Here is a 5,800-nt window from a genome sequence, read left to right on the forward strand (position 1 = left end):
CCCGGTTCCTCAGCCCCCCTCCAGCACTGTGCCCTGCCTGGGAGAGAATCCTCCGGGGTGGGGGTGGGGGTGGGGTTCAACAGCTATTCTGATTTGCCCTGAGCCCCGCTTCCAAATCTTGCCTGTCCCGCTGAAGATGTGTTTCTGGTCTTCTGTGAGGGGAAACAAAAACAAAAGACCTTTCCCATCAAGAGCCGCCCTCTTTGGGCGCAGGGAGGGGGCGGGGATAACAGCGGGCACCTGCCCACAACCCCTGCCCCCGCGTGGGCCTGGTGGTCTGGGCTGAGCTGGGCCGGGCTGGCGGGGGGCGTAGAGTCTCGCCATCTAGTGGTGGGTGGTGGAACTGGGAGCTGCAAAGGCTCCAGACTCCTCCCTGCCAGGCTCAGTCTTCCCCGGAGGGGAGAGGTGACTCCAAGCCCTGGTTGTTCCCAAGGAGGTTTTTTAAACATAGGAATGTTCAAGCCCTACTCCACACCTCCTGCATCAGAAAGTTTGAGGCCTGAAAATCTGCAGTTTAGCTTTAGAATGTGGATCCCCAGGACTTACCTCTAAACTAGGTTTGGGATAGGATTTGGGAATCCAAGTTTTCCTTCCTTCCTTCCTTCCTTCCTTCCTTCCTTCCTTCCTTCCTTCCTTCCTTCCTTCCTTCCTTCCTATCTTCCTTCCTTCCTTCCTTCCTTCCTTCCTTCCTTCCTTCCTAACCACATTTACTGGCTTACATAAATATTTGAAAACGAATCCATCTGTCTTCCCTTTTTGTATCCTCGACACAATGTATTATAGTTTTTAGTAAACAAATAGCTGTAAATACCCATAAGGAGAAAATGAATTTTAAAATATGAGAGAGAGGTCAATAAGTTGCCAAACAGGTCAGCCACTGAAAGGACTATTTTTTTTTCCTGAAGATTAAGCCGCTGATTTGCACATTTTACGAAAATAAATTTCATCTATATAAACAAGGTAGTTTATAACTTGATCTCAGCTCCAGTTTTGACAGTTGGAGTTTTTACATAAAAGCTGCAGAATTTCAACGAAAGAACAAAGAAAAGATCCAGACAGAAGTTTATTCTATCAACGTCAGCAAACAAAGAATGACTGCATATCAATTTATGTGAGTCCTCTGGTCCAGAATTTACTTTCCTTCGGAAATACCTGTGACCACACTTCTGTATGTCATCATAGCTTCTAGTGGGAATTAGTCTGTTTTTTTTTTTTAATTTTTTAATTAATTTTTTAATTTTTTGAGAGACGGAGAGCGAGCGAGCACGCACATGTGAATGGGGGAGCGGCAGAGGGAGAGGGAGACGTGGAATCTGAAATGGGCTCCAGTCTCTGAGCTGTCAGCACAGATCATGACACGGGGCTCAAACCCACGGACCTCGAGATCATGACCTGAGCCGCAGTCGGACGCTTCACTGACTGAGCCACCCAGGCGCCCCGGTACATAGTCTGTTCTTGATGAAGACAGAATGCACAGATGTGGCCTGTTGCCTGATCCCTGGGTAATGGCGACTGTGACAAGACCAGTGACACACATGAAGACATTTCTCCTTTTCTTGAACCGTCAGGTCAACTACAAAGCGATGACGTCCGTAGTATAATAGGATATCTGCGAAGGTAAAGTTATATCCTGCAAGTGGACTGTGCCTTCAAGATCTGAATTACGGCCCTTCGACGGAGCGTGGACATCGTCCTTCCTGGAGCGTCCATCTACTCGAGTTACCCTGCACTCCAAACCCGGCTGAACTATTGCTTTTCCCACTGCGGGGCTCGCCAGCAAACATTCTTTGCAGGCCGGCCCGACAAGACGAGCCGCTTTGGCAGTCAGTCCGTTAGACTTGGACCATTGCTCGTTCGAAGAACTGAAATCCGGCGCTCGCCCTGAGCTCTGTGTTTGCTGCCTTCACTCAGTCCCGGGGGCTTCTCCGGCAACTTCAGCTCCGGGGCCACCGCTGTCTTCCGCAGGGAACCCGACTTCTTTTCTTTTTTTAAGTTTATTGATTTATTTTGAGAGAGAGAGAGAGAGAGAACACGCACATGAGCGGAGGTAGAGGCAGAGAGAGAGAGAGAGAGAGAGAGAGAGAGGGAGAGAGAGAACCCCAAGCAGGCTTCTCGCTGTCAGCTCGGAGCCAGACTGGGGGCTCAAACTCACGAACTGTCAGAGTATGACCTGAGCCAGAATCAAGAGTGAGACGCTTAACTGACTGAGCCTCCCAGGTGCCTCTGGAATCCAAATTGTTAATATAAAGTATTATTTTTTAAAGTTTTATTTATTTTGAGGGAAAGAAAGAAGATGAGTAGGGGAGGGGCAGAGAGAGAGGGAAAGAGAGAGAGCATCTCAAGCAGGTTCCCTGCTGTCAGTGCAGAGCCTGATGTGGGGCTCGAACTCATGATCTGTGAGGTCATGACCTGAGCCAAAACCGAGAGTTGGATGCTCAACCGACTGAGCCACCCAGGTGCCCCTGGAATCCAAATTCTTAACCAGGCTTCTCTAGTAACTCCTATGGGCAGCTTGAAGTCAACGCCACTGACACAGTGGCCACAAGTTAAATGAGACAACTGTGAGATGTGGATTTTTTTTAAGAAGCTGATGCTACATTTGGTCATATTACTAGAAGCATAGCCCCCAGGTTAGGGGAGGATATGAGATAATGGTTACTATCTGGGTTCAAGTCCTACTTTTGCTACTCCCAATTGTGTAAACCATGGGTCAATGCCTACACTTCTTCCTGCTTCTGTAGAATGGAGATAAGGGTACCTGTCTGTCAGGGTTGTTTGAAGGACTCGAAGAGATCATGTACGAAGCACTCAGCACAGGGCCTGCCCTTAGGAATGAGTCACACTGCTCAAGTCTGTCGGCAACACTGTGTCTGATTTCAGGAACATGTTTATAGAGGGAATGTCCGGAGGTAGGGAGGCTGGAAGAACTGAGGGGCTGGGAGGATGCTTGAGGGTCTATAACCGGGGCAGGGGACAGAGGTGTCTGGGGAACAAGGGGTGTGTGGTGCTTAAAAATACCAGTCGAGGGTCTAGTGTGCAAGAGGGAACGGGGATCAGGGGGCATCGTGCGTGAGCAAACGCCTGCAAACCCCTGGAGCTGGGAAGGGAAAGGACTGACTCGCGGGCTGGTGGCTTCGCTGGAAGCCCTTCAGGCGGACGCCGAGCGAGATCTCTGTTCCACAGAGCAAGCGGTTTCCGGTGCGGTGCCTCCGCCCCTCGCGGAGCGTGGTCTGATCGTGGGGGAAACACAGACACGCATCTGCTGCAATAGTTGTTTCCATACTTATTCATGTACTTGGCACACACACGCACACACGCTCGAGACACATCCGTACACATGTATGTTTGTGCGTATGTTTATGTCGTAGAAAAAATCAGGCCGGCGTCTTGGGCCTGTGGTTTCACAGAAGCGGGTGGCAACGTCCCATCAGACCTGAGCCAAATTTGAATTACAGTAAGGGGGCGCCTGGGGGGCTCAGTCGGTTAACTTCGGCTCAGGTCATGATCTCACAGTTCGTGGGTTCGAGCCCCGCGATGGGCTCTGTGCGGACACCTCGGAGCCTGGTGCTGCTTCGGATTCCGTGTCTCCCTCTCTCTCTGCTCCTCCCTGACTCATGCTCCGTCTCTGTCTCAAAAATAAACAGAAAACATTTAAAAATTAAAAAAAAAACAAACAGCAGAACTTTGGTTTGCATGCAGAATTCGTTCTGGAAACGTGCTCGTCATCCAAAGCGCTTGTGTATCAAAGCGAATTTCAGGAACCATGGCTGAGTTGTGATCATGTGACGTTTGGCATCACGTTCGATTCGTGTTGCAAGACATCGCTCGTCTATCAAGCGAAAATGTATTAGAAGCCTTTGCTGGTCTCGCGGCACTCTCGCTGAACGAGTTACTCGCGATCCAGGGTTTTACCGTACATGTACATGAAGTGTTACGAACTGAACGTTTCTTCCCCTCCCACATCCACATGTTGGACCGTCACCCCCGGCGTGATGGTGTTTGGAGGGGGCCCTTTGGGAGGTGGCGAGGTCATGCGGGTGCAGCCGCCACGGATGCCACGAGTGCCCTTAGAAGGGAGACCCCCGAGAGCTCCCTCGCCCCTCCTGCCAGCCAGGATGATGGACGCCACGAGAAGGGGGCCGACTACGGTCCTCACCAGACCCCACCCCACGGCCTCCATGCTCCGGGTGCCTCTGGCGCCCTTAGCAAGCCAGTCCGAGGCCGCCGATGACTCTGATGCTGGAGTTCGCGGGCTGAAGTGGCCACGAAACCACGGGTGGGTCCGGGGAGGAAAAGAGCAAACGAATCCGCCTTTATGGCCCCCTGCCCACCTGACACGCATCTGTGGTCGTCTCCTCCCCTTGCCTTGTTTGGATTTTGCCCCTCACACCGGCTTCCACGTTACAGGTTTCCTTCTGTCCGCTACTTGGGGCCGGAGACTGGTCCCCGGCTCTCCCTCGGATGGTGCTACGTGCCCGTCTGCGTCTGCGGGGCTCCTGGCAGAGCCCTGCCCTGGTGTCCTAGGCTCAGTGTTGTCAGGGTGATAGCAGCTCCATACTTTCGGCTCTGGACTGACCTCTACCGCGAGCTACAGCCGGAGGGGCCCTGCCTGGCCGGAACAGAGGGGCCCTGAAACCCCAGCAGGAAACCAGAAGCAAGGGGGGGGCCATCCCTTGGGGCGTCCAGTCGGTGGCGTGGTGGCCAAGTGACACAGGGCAGCGTCATCCCCACAAATGCAACGTCACAGGCTCCGGGGAGGGCATCTCTAGCTAGGAAGAGTCGGTCCGTTAAAAAAGAAAAAGGATTTAAAATTATTTCATTCTTCCGTGTTGTTCTACGTGCTGCAGACAGTGCTTGGCATGCAGCGGGAGGCTGTGTGTGCGTGGGTACGTGCATGCACGCGGCAGGTAGGAGTTAGGGGATGGGACGGAGGCACTTTGGGGTCAAGCCTGGTGGACAGGCGGTCGCTTAACTAGGCTCTCTGAAGGGTCGAGGGACTGAAACCCAGTTCATGTTGACGTAAGCCCCTGGGTGTGTGGGGGGGGAGAGAGTGTTACGGGCTGGTGGGTCCACCCTGCCAATGCACGTGTTGCAGCCCCAACCCTCAGCACCTCAGAATGCACTGTTCTTGGAAATAGGGTCTTTACGGAGGTGATTAAGTTAAAATGAAGCCAGTAGGGTGGGCGCTGATCCAATATGACCGGTGTCTTCATAGGAAGAGGGTCCTGGGACAGAGACAGGCACAGGGGGACGACCACGGGAGCACAGGGGGAGAAGACAGCCATCAACACGCCAAGAAAGGGGGTCTGACACCTTGATCTTTGATCTCCAGCCTCCAGAACTGTGAGAAAAAACATTTTTTTAATGTTTATTTATTTTTGAGAGAGAGAGAGAGAGAGAGAGAGAGAGTGCAAGCGGGGAAGGGGCAGAGGGAGAGGGAGACACAGAATCCGAAGCAGGCTCCAGGCTCCGAGCTGTCAGCACAGAGCCAGACGCGGGGCTCGAACTCACGAATTGTGAGACCGTGACCTGAGCCCAAGTCAGACGCTTGCCCAACTGAGCCACCCAGGCGCCCCTAAATTTCGTTTTCAAGCCACCTGGTTACAGCAGACCTAGCAAACTAATATAGGGAAGCAATGGGGGGCAGGGGGAAAGGGTTAGGCCGTCACTCAACCAAAACTCAAGAGGCAGGGGTGGTTCCGGCAGGGACAGGGTGATCCGGGCAATGTATGATCTTCCTGCTGCCCTCAACGGTCTTGTATTCTGGCTCTGGGTTTGTCCCTTTCTCTCAGGCATCCTC

General features: G+C 52.7%; 1 pseudogene; it reads right to left on the reverse strand.

The window, feature by feature from the left end:
- Positions 1 to 1,196: 1,196 nt before the first annotated feature.
- LOC131491315 (eukaryotic translation elongation factor 1 epsilon-1-like) lies at positions 1,197 to 4,180 on the reverse strand (annotated as a pseudogene).
- Positions 4,181 to 5,800: the final 1,620 nt, after the last annotated feature.

The sequence above is a fragment of the Neofelis nebulosa genome, chromosome 2 (genome assembly GCF_028018385.1).
Source record: "Neofelis nebulosa isolate mNeoNeb1 chromosome 2, mNeoNeb1.pri, whole genome shotgun sequence".
In the NCBI taxonomy this organism is placed as follows: Eukaryota; Metazoa; Chordata; class Mammalia; order Carnivora; family Felidae; genus Neofelis; species Neofelis nebulosa.